This window comes from Metopolophium dirhodum, chromosome 1 (genome assembly GCF_019925205.1).
Source record: "Metopolophium dirhodum isolate CAU chromosome 1, ASM1992520v1, whole genome shotgun sequence".
NCBI lineage: Eukaryota > Metazoa > Arthropoda > Insecta > Hemiptera > Aphididae > Metopolophium > Metopolophium dirhodum.
The window spans coordinates 138606025-138617620 of NC_083560.1; positions in this window are offsets into that span (position 1 = coordinate 138606025).

Sequence of the window (11596 nt, forward strand, 5' to 3'; positions counted from 1 at the left end):
TGAATCATCTGTTAATGATGTTAAAGAGGTTGCAATTAAAACCGATAATGATATTAAAAAAATGTTAATACCTACTCCTTATAAACCTCGTAATGCAGAGATATTAGGATTATTAAGTACAGAGGTTTATGAAAATATTAAAACACCTAAAAGTTCTCCGATAAAAACAAAATATAATTCTCTTATAAGACAATTTAATTTAGATAATATAATATTAAATGGTAAAGAACGTATACTAACTCCAGGTATATGGTGTTTGTTAACTCGGAAAGACGTTCCAAAACAGAGTGAATATAATAATGAAGATTTTAATAAATATGCAAAAATATTGATTGAAACAGATTCAATATATCAAAATAATGATAGATCAACAGGAAAAGATAAATCAAGTGGAGATGACAGATATATGAAATTGATTAGTCCTATTTGGAAAGCAGTTATTTCAAATAAAAATGCAAAAGAAAATAAAACACCAACAATACCAAAAGAAAATTTAAATCCTACAATACCGATAGAAAATAAAGGAGCTGGTTTAATGAATTATACAAATAACGAAATTAAATAGCGTTGCATAGACAATATGAAACAATTAAATGAAAGATGTAATTTAATAGCAGCTGAAGAAATAGCAGGAAATTATGGTTTTCATAATGAAAAACAGGCTATTCTTAAATTATTTAAAACAAAAATGGAACATTTAATAGATGATGCTAAAGATATTGAATATTTACTACAATCTGTGATCAATTTACCAAAGGAAATAACAAATGACATAGAATATGATATAAAACAATTAAGAGAAAAAATCTATCATATATCTAGTGAAGAAAGGGCGGAAATAATAAATACCATGATGATAAACTTTGAAATTCTTAATTTTTGTATTAAAAAAATGGAAAAAGTAATTGACATTCCTGATAAAGGGACGATATTTTTGTGGTCATAAATTTCAAGTTTACCAAAGAAAATTGTAAAAGGTACAGGTTTTTTTTATTGATTTTTTGAATTGTAAATTTTTACCTCCGATGCATTATCCTAAATATAATTATTTAGGACCATTTACAAATTTAGAGAAAAATGAAGAACAAATTAGACAGAGCTGCAAAAGAACAAGATTATTAGTACGAAAATCATAAAGACATTTTAGAAAAAAAAGCATTGGAAAGATATAATGATCCTGATCTTGTCTATGTCTGAAAAATTTCCGGCTATTTTCACTGCATATACAATGAAAGGAAAAATACGTTTAGGAATGATTTTAATATTTGAAAAAAAAAAAAACAAATCAAAAAAACGAATAATTTCAATAAATCAACATTTTTAAAAAAACATTGACAATAAAATCCAAAAATTAAACAATTAAGTAATTTTGATATAATACAATTTGGAAATAATATAAAAATATTCAGAGGTTGTTTCATGAGAGATGAATTACCTAAAAAACCATTGTTAAATGAATGAGGAATATTAAATTTAAATAATTCTACTAAAGATGGGTCACATTGGGTTGCATGGAAAAAAATAAAAATAAGAAATTTTATTTCGATTCATTTGGAATCGTTCCTCCTCCTGAACTTGTAAAATATTCGGGTGAAGACAACCTTATGTATACCGGATGACAAATTCCAATATTATAACGATCCACCTATATGTGGACATTTGTGTTTAGAATTTATTTATTTTAAGTTTTATTTTTATTAAATCTTTTTCATTATGTAGACATCGAATTGTTTCTAATATAATATTTCAAATTATAATTAATAATAAAATAAATATATATTATTAATTAATAATTATTGATTATTAAGTAATGTTTTTTTTAATTTTAACTAATGTTGAAAGTTTTGTACAACACTTGCTCTCACTCTTCTTACGTTGTTTAAATCATTGTTTCCTCCTCATAGAACTCTCCCGCCATCTCCTTCATCCACTTCAAGACCACTTGTTTCATCTCGTCGTCGGTTTGAAATTTTTTTGTCGAAGTAATGAAATTAAAACTAAAATAAAATGAAATTATTCAATTCAACAATTGAATAGTTTATTACCTTCAGGTATGAAATTACAAAATGATGAAAATGTTATTACATTTACTTCAAAAATTGAGTAAAGGAAATTTTCAAATTATAGAAATACATTTTATAGACCAAAATGGTAAAAAATATTATTTTGATGATGATGATTTTATTGTTTATCTTGATTTAATTAAAGAATAGATATGGATGGTGTTTGAAAAATTGTAAACCAAATTGTGATAAGTCACCCATAACATTAAAATTACCTCCACCTTTAAAATTGCTTAGAAAACCTGAGTTTATAGTTGGTCCGTTTACATCCAGAGAGTAGCTTATCAAACCTTTAGTTGTACTTACTCTTCCTACATACTCAATTTCAGATACTGTTTTACCTCGAATTTTAACTACAACTTTACTAAATAAATATGGAGGAAAATTATCAATTAGTTGTATTTTTGAATCATTAGAATATTCTTTTCCATCTTTTTGCAAATATCAACCATAGATAGAAAACTTTGTTTTTTTTTTTATATCCAGAAAACCATCCATGTTATTTATTTTAAAAATAATATCTTTATTAGGCGTTATTCGTAGGTATCAAAGTTTTCGTTTGAACTCTTTCAATAAAAGGATCATAGTTTTAAAAACATATTATTCGTTATTTATAATAGCAGAAATAAAAAAAAATGTTTATTATACAATGAATTTTATTGAAATAAAATAATCTAAAATAAAATCTTTATTTCATTTACCTATGTGAGATATGCAGATTGGTCCATCAGGTAAAGGAAAAACAACTCTGTTGAAGAGTATAATTCTAAATCATTGGACTAATTATGAAAATTTATATATTTTTACAAAAAGTCTCGACCAACCAATTTATAAAGAACTGGTATAACTATTTGAAGATATACCTGAGATTTATTTTTATGTCTCTGATACAGATATAATATCTGAAGACGAATGTAAACGCGATAACTTAGTTTTTTTTGATGATATTCCTTTAGATGAACAAAAAGCTATTTATGAATATATGAATAGATGAAGACCAAAAAATACTTCGGTTTTTTTTTGAACACAATGTTATAGTTCAGCAAATAAACAATATATTAGAAATAATTTAACTATTTTTAATGGTTTTTAAATCAACTCAATATATTAAAAAAATTTGGGAGAATTTTTTAAGTAATATTATTTCTTTAAATGATTTTAAAACTCTATGTTCAGATTGTTGGAAAAATGACTATGGTTTTATAACAATCGATCTAATCAATAACCGTTTCTACTATAAACTTGAAAAATTAATATTTTTCATATAATAAATGAATGTCGAACAAATTCAAAAGAATTTAAAAAAAATAATAAAAAAAAAATGTAACTTTTCCAGAACCACCAGAAACACAAAACCATTTTAAAGAAGGAACTAATTTAGAAAACTAACCTGAAAATATTAAAGAATTAATTCATCAGTTTAAAATATACTTTTAAAAAATAAGATTTATCACATTCTGAAAAAAAGTTAAACAATTTGAAAAAAGATAAATATGAAGATGAAGATGAAAATAATGTAAAAAAAATTAAAAGTAAAAGCATGGACACCAGTAAAGTTAAAAACAATAATTCACATAAAAAAAAAATGTAAAAAGTAACTATGGAAAAAGAGTTATAAATGATAAACATTCAGCAGAAGAAAAAGTAAAAAATTTTGAACCAATGTTAGAAGGTTTATCAAAAGTTGAATCATCTGTTAATGATGTTAAAGAGGTTGCAATTAAAACCGATAATGATATTAAAAAAATGTTAATACCTACTCCTTATAAACCTCGTAATGCAGAGATATTAGGATTATTAAGTACAGAGGTTTATGAAAATATTAAAACACCTAAAAGTTCTCCGATAAAAACAAAATATAATTCTCTTATAAGACAATTTAATTTAGATAATATAATATTAAATGGTAAAGAACGTATACTAACTCCAGGTATATGGTGTTTGTTAACTCGGAAAGACGTTCCAAAACAGAGTGAATATAATAATGAAGATTTTAATAAATATGCAAAAATATTGATTGAAACAGATTCAATATATCAAAATAATGATAGATCAACAGGAAAAGATAAATCAAGTGGAGATGACAGATATATGAAATTGATTAGTCCTATTTGGAAAGCAGTTATTTCAAATAAAAATGCAAAAGAAAATAAAACACCAACAATACCAAAAGAAAATTTAAATCCTACAATACCGATAGAAAATAAAGGAGCTGGTTTAATGAATTATACAAATAACGAAATTAAATAGCGTTGCATAGACAATATGAAACAATTAAATGAAAGATGTAATTTAATAGCAGCTGAAGAAATAGCAGGAAATTATGGTTTTCATAATGAAAAACAGGCTATTCTTAAATTATTTAAAACAAAAATGGAACATTTAATAGATGATGCTAAAGATATTGAATATTTACTACAATCTGTGATCAATTTACCAAAGGAAATAACAAATGACATAGAATATGATATAAAACAATTAAGAGAAAAAATCTATCATATATCTAGTGAAGAAAGGGCGGAAATAATAAATACCATGATGATAAACTTTGAAATTCTTAATTTTTGTATTAAAAAAATGGAAAAAGTAATTGACATTCCTGATAAAGGGACGATATTTTTGTGGTCATAAATTTCAAGTTTACCAAAGAAAATTGTAAAAGGTACAGGTTTTTTTTATTGATTTTTTGAATTGTAAATTTTTACCTCCGATGCATTATCCTAAATATAATTATTTAGGACCATTTACAAATTTAGAGAAAAATGAAGAACAAATTAGACAGAGCTGCAAAAGAACAAGATTATTAGTACGAAAATCATAAAGACATTTTAGAAAAAAAAGCATTGGAAAGATATAATGATCCTGATCTTGTCTATGTCTGAAAAATTTCCGGCTATTTTCACTGCATATACAATGAAAGGAAAAATACGTTTAGGAATGATTTTAATATTTGAAAAAAAAAAAAAACAAATCAAAAAAACGAATAATTTCAATAAATCAACATTTTTAAAAAAACATTGACAATAAAATCCAAAAATTAAACAATTAAGTAATTTTGATATAATACAATTTGGAAATAATATAAAAATATTCAGAGGTTGTTTCATGAGAGATGAATTACCTAAAAAACCATTGTTAAATGAATGAGGAATATTAAATTTAAATAATTCTACTAAAGATGGGTCACATTGGGTTGCATGGAAAAAAATAAAAATAAGAAATTTTATTTCGATTCATTTGGAATCGTTCCTCCTCCTGAACTTGTAAAATATTCGGGTGAAGACAACCTTATGTATACCGGATGACAAATTCCAATATTATAACGATCCACCTATATGTGGACATTTGTGTTTAGAATTTATTTATTTTAAGTTTTATTTTTATTAAATCTTTTTCATTATGTAGACATCGAATTGTTTCTAATATAATATTTCAAATTATAATTAATAATAAAATAAATATATATTATTAATTAATAATTATTGATTATTAAGTAATGTTTTTTTTAATTTTAACTAATGTTGAAAGTTTTGTACAACACTTGCTCTCACTCTTCTTACGTTGTTTAAATCATTGTTTCCTCCTCATAGAACTCTCCCGCCATCTCCTTCATCCACTTCAAGACCACTTGTTTCATCTCGTCGTCGGTTTGAAATTTTTTTGTCGAAGTAATGAAATTAAAACTAAAATAAAATGAAATTATTCAATTCAACAATTGAATAGTTTATTACCTTCAGGTATGAAATTACAAAATGATGAAAATGTTATTACATTTACTTCAAAAATTGAGTAAAGGAAATTTTCAAATTATAGAAATACATTTTATAGACCAAAATGGTAAAAAATATTATTTTGATGATGATGATTTTATTGTTTATCTTGATTTAATTAAAGAATAGATATGGATGGTGTTTGAAAAATTGTAAACCAAATTGTGATAAGTCACCCATAACATTAAAATTACCTCCACCTTTAAAATTGCTTAGAAAACCTGAGTTTATAGTTGGTCCGTTTACATCCAGAGAGTAGCTTATCAAACCTTTAGTTGTACTTACTCTTCCTACATACTCAATTTCAGATACTGTTTTACCTCGAATTTTAACTACAACTTTACTAAATAAATATGGAGGAAAATTATCAATTAGTTGTATTTTTGAATCATTAGAATATTCTTTTCCATCTTTTTGCAAATATCAACCATAGATAGAAAACTTTGTTTTTTTTTTATATCCAGAAAACCATCCATGTTATTTATTTTAAAAATAATATCTTTATTAGGCGTTATTCGTAGGTATCAAAGTTTTCGTTTGAACTCTTTCAATAAAAGGATCATAGTTTTAAAAACATATTATTCGTTATTTATAATAGCAGAAATAAAAAAAAATGTTTATTATACAATGAATTTTATTGAAATAAAATAATCTAAAATAAAATCTTTATTTCATTTACCTATGTGAGATATGCAGATTGGTCCATCAGGTAAAGGAAAAACAACTCTGTTGAAGAGTATAATTCTAAATCATTGGACTAATTATGAAAATTTATATATTTTTACAAAAAGTCTCGACCAACCAATTTATAAAGAACTGGTATAACTATTTGAAGATATACCTGAGATTTATTTTTATGTCTCTGATACAGATATAATATCTGAAGACGAATGTAAACGCGATAACTTAGTTTTTTTTGATGATATTCCTTTAGATGAACAAAAAGCTATTTATGAATATATGAATAGATGAAGACCAAAAAATACTTCGGTTTTTTTTTGAACACAATGTTATAGTTCAGCAAATAAACAATATATTAGAAATAATTTAACTATTTTTAATGGTTTTTAAATCAACTCAATATATTAAAAAAATTTGGGAGAATTTTTTAAGTAATATTATTTCTTTAAATGATTTTAAAACTCTATGTTCAGATTGTTGGAAAAATGACTATGGTTTTATAACAATCGATCTAATCAATAACCGTTTCTACTATAAACTTGAAAAATTAATATTTTTCATATAATAAATGAATGTCGAACAAATTCAAAAGAATTTAAAAAAAATAATAAAAAAAAAATGTAACTTTTCCAGAACCACCAGAAACACAAAACCATTTTAAAGAAGGAACTAATTTAGAAAACTAACCTGAAAATATTAAAGAATTAATTCATCAGTTTAAAATATACTTTTAAAAAATAAGATTTATCACATTCTGAAAAAAAGTTAAACAATTTGAAAAAAGATAAATATGAAGATGAAGATGAAAATAATGTAAAAAAAATTAAAAGTAAAAGCATGGACACCAGTAAAGTTAAAAACAATAATTCACATAAAAAAAAAATGTAAAAAGTAACTATGGAAAAAGAGTTATAAATGATAAACATTCAGCAGAAGAAAAAGTAAAAAATTTTGAACCAATGTTAGAAGGTTTATCAAAAGTTGAATCATCTGTTAATGATGTTAAAGAGGTTGCAATTAAAACCGATAATGATATTAAAAAAATGTTAATACCTACTCCTTATAAACCTCGTAATGCAGAGATATTAGGATTATTAAGTACAGAGGTTTATGAAAATATTAAAACACCTAAAAGTTCTCCGATAAAAACAAAATATAATTCTCTTATAAGACAATTTAATTTAGATAATATAATATTAAATGGTAAAGAACGTATACTAACTCCAGGTATATGGTGTTTGTTAACTCGGAAAGACGTTCCAAAACAGAGTGAATATAATAATGAAGATTTTAATAAATATGCAAAAATATTGATTGAAACAGATTCAATATATCAAAATAATGATAGATCAACGGGAAAAGATAAATCAAGTGGAGATGACAGATATATGAAATTGATTAGTCCTATTTGGAAAGCAGTTATTTCAAATAAAAATGCAAAAGAAAATAAAACACCAACAATACCAAAAGAAAATTTAAATCCTACAATACCGATAGAAAATAAAGGAGCTGGTTTAATGAATTATACAAATAACGAAATTAAATAGCGTTGCATAGACAATATGAAACAATTAAATGAAAGATGTAATTTAATAGCAGCTGAAGAAATAGCAGGAAATTATGGTTTTCATAATGAAAAACAGGCTATTCTTAAATTATTTAAAACAAAAATGGAACATTTAATAGATGATGCTAAAGATATTGAATATTTACTACAATCTGTGATCAATTTACCAAAGGAAATAACAAATGACATAGAATATGATATAAAACAATTAAGAGAAAAAATCTATCATATATCTAGTGAAGAAAGGGCGGAAATAATAAATACCATGATGATAAACTTTGAAATTCTTAATTTTTGTATTAAAAAAATGGAAAAAGTAATTGACATTCCTGATAAAGGGACGATATTTTTGTGGTCATAAATTTCAAGTTTACCAAAGAAAATTGTAAAAGGTACAGGTTTTTTTTATTGATTTTTTGAATTGTAAATTTTTACCTCCGATGCATTATCCTAAATATAATTATTTAGGACCATTTACAAATTTAGAGAAAAATGAAGAACAAATTAGACAGAGCTGCAAAAGAACAAGATTATTAGTACGAAAATCATAAAGACATTTTAGAAAAAAAAGCATTGGAAAGATATAATGATCCTGATCTTGTCTGTCTGAAAAATTTCCGGCTATTTTCACTGCATATACAATGAAAGGAAAAATACGTTTAGGAATGATTTTAATATTTGAAAAAAAAAAAAACAAATCAAAAAAACGAATAATTTCAATAAATCAACATTTTTAAAAAAACATTGACAATAAAATCCAAAAATTAAACAATTAAGTAATTTTGATATAATACAATTTGGAAATAATATAAAAATATTCAGAGGTTGTTTCATGAGAGATGAATTACCTAAAAAACCATTGTTAAATGAATGAGGAATATTAAATTTAAATAATTCTACTAAAGATGGGTCACATTGGGTTGCATGGAAAAAAATAAAAATAAGAAATTTTATTTCGATTCATTTGGAATCGTTCCTCCTCCTGAACTTGTAAAATATTCGGGTGAAGACAACCTTATGTATACCGGATGACAAATTCCAATATTATAACGATCCACCTATATGTGGACATTTGTGTTTAGAATTTATTTATTTTAAGTTTTATTTTTATTAAATCTTTTTCATTATGTAGACATCGAATTGTTTCTAATATAATATTTCAAATTATAATTAATAATAAAATAAATATATATTATTAATTAATAATTATTGATTATTAAGTAATGTTTTTTTTAATTTTAACTAATGTTGAAAGTTTTGTACAACACTCGCTCTCACTCTTCTTACGTTGTTTAAATCATTGTTTCCTCCTCATAGAACTCTCCCGCCATCTCCTTCATCCACTTCAAGACCACTTGTTTCATCTCGTCGTCGGTTTGAAATTTTTTTGTCGAAGTAATGAAATTAAAACTAAAATAAAATGAAATTATTCAATTCAACAATTGAATAGTTTATTACCTTCAGGTATGAAATTACAAAATGATGAAAATGTTATTACATTTACTTCAAAAATTGAGTAAAGGAAATTTTCAAATTATAGAAATACATTTTATAGACCAAAATGGTAAAAAATATTATTTTGATGATGATGATTTTATTGTTTATCTTGATTTAATTAAAGAATAGATATGGATGGTGTTTGAAAAATTGTAAACCAAATTGTGATAAGTCACCCATAACATTAAAATTACCTCCACCTTTAAAATTGCTTAGAAAACCTGAGTTTATAGTTGGTCCGTTTACATCCAGAGAGTAGCTTATCAAACCTTTAGTTGTACTTACTCTTCCTACATACTCAATTTCAGATACTGTTTTACCTCGAATTTTAACTACAACTTTACTAAATAAATATGGAGGAAAATTATCAATTAGTTGTATTTTTGAATCATTAGAATATTCTTTTCCATCTTTTTGCAAATATCAACCATAGATAGAAAACTTTGTTTTTTTTTTATATCCAGAAAACCATCCATGTTATTTATTTTAAAAATAATATCTTTATTAGGCGTTATTCGTAGGTATCAAAGTTTTCGTTTGAACTCTTTCAATAAAAGGATCATAGTTTTAAAAACATATTATTCGTTATTTATAATAGCAGAAATAAAAAAAAATGTTTATTATACAATGAATTTTATTGAAATAAAATAATCTAAAATAAAATCTTTATTTCATTTACCTATGTGAGATATGCAGATTGGTCCATCAGGTAAAGGAAAAACAACTCTGTTGAAGAGTATAATTCTAAATCATTGGACTAATTATGAAAATTTATATATTTTTACAAAAAGTCTCGACCAACCAATTTATAAAGAACTGGTATAACTATTTGAAGATATACCTGAGATTTATTTTTATGTCTCTGATACAGATATAATATCTGAAGACGAATGTAAACGCGATAACTTAGTTTTTTTTGATGATATTCCTTTAGATGAACAAAAAGCTATTTATGAATATATGAATAGATGAAGACCAAAAAATACTTCGGTTTTTTTTTGAACACAATGTTATAGTTCAGCAAATAAACAATATATTAGAAATAATTTAACTATTTTTAATGGTTTTTAAATCAACTCAATATATTAAAAAAATTTGGGAGAATTTTTTAAGTAATATTATTTCTTTAAATGATTTTAAAACTCTATGTTCAGATTGTTGGAAAAATGACTATGGTTTTATAACAATCGATCTAATCAATAACCGTTTCTACTATAAACTTGAAAAATTAATATTTTTCATATAATAAATGAATGTCGAACAAATTCAAAAGAATTTAAAAAAAATAATAAAAAAAAAATGTAACTTTTCCAGAACCACCAGAAACACAAAACCATTTTAAAGAAGGAACTAATTTAGAAAACTAACCTGAAAATATTAAAGAATTAATTCATCAGTTTAAAATATACTTTTAAAAAATAAGATTTATCACATTCTGAAAAAAAGTTAAACAATTTGAAAAAAGATAAATATGAAGATGAAGATGAAAATAATGTAAAAAAAATTAAAAGTAAAAGCATGGACACCAGTAAAGTTAAAAACAATAATTCACATAAAAAAAAAATGTAAAAAGTAACTATGGAAAAAGAGTTATAAATGATAAACATTCAGCAGAAGAAAAAGTAAAAAATTTTGAACCAATGTTAGAAGGTTTATCAAAAGTTGAATCATCTGTTAATGATGTTAAAGAGGTTGCAATTAAAACCGATAATGATATTAAAAAAATGTTAATACCTACTCCTTATAAACCTCGTAATGCAGAGATATTAGGATTATTAAGTACAGAGGTTTATGAAAATATTAAAACACCTAAAAGTTCTCCGATAAAAACAAAATATAATTCTCTTATAAGACAATTTAATTTAGATAATATAATATTAAATGGTAAAGAACGTATACTAACTCCAGGTATATGGTGTTTGTTAACTCGGAAAGACGTTCCAAAACAGAGTGAATATAATAATGAAGATTTTAATAAATATGCAAAAATATTGATTGAAACAGATTCAATATATCAA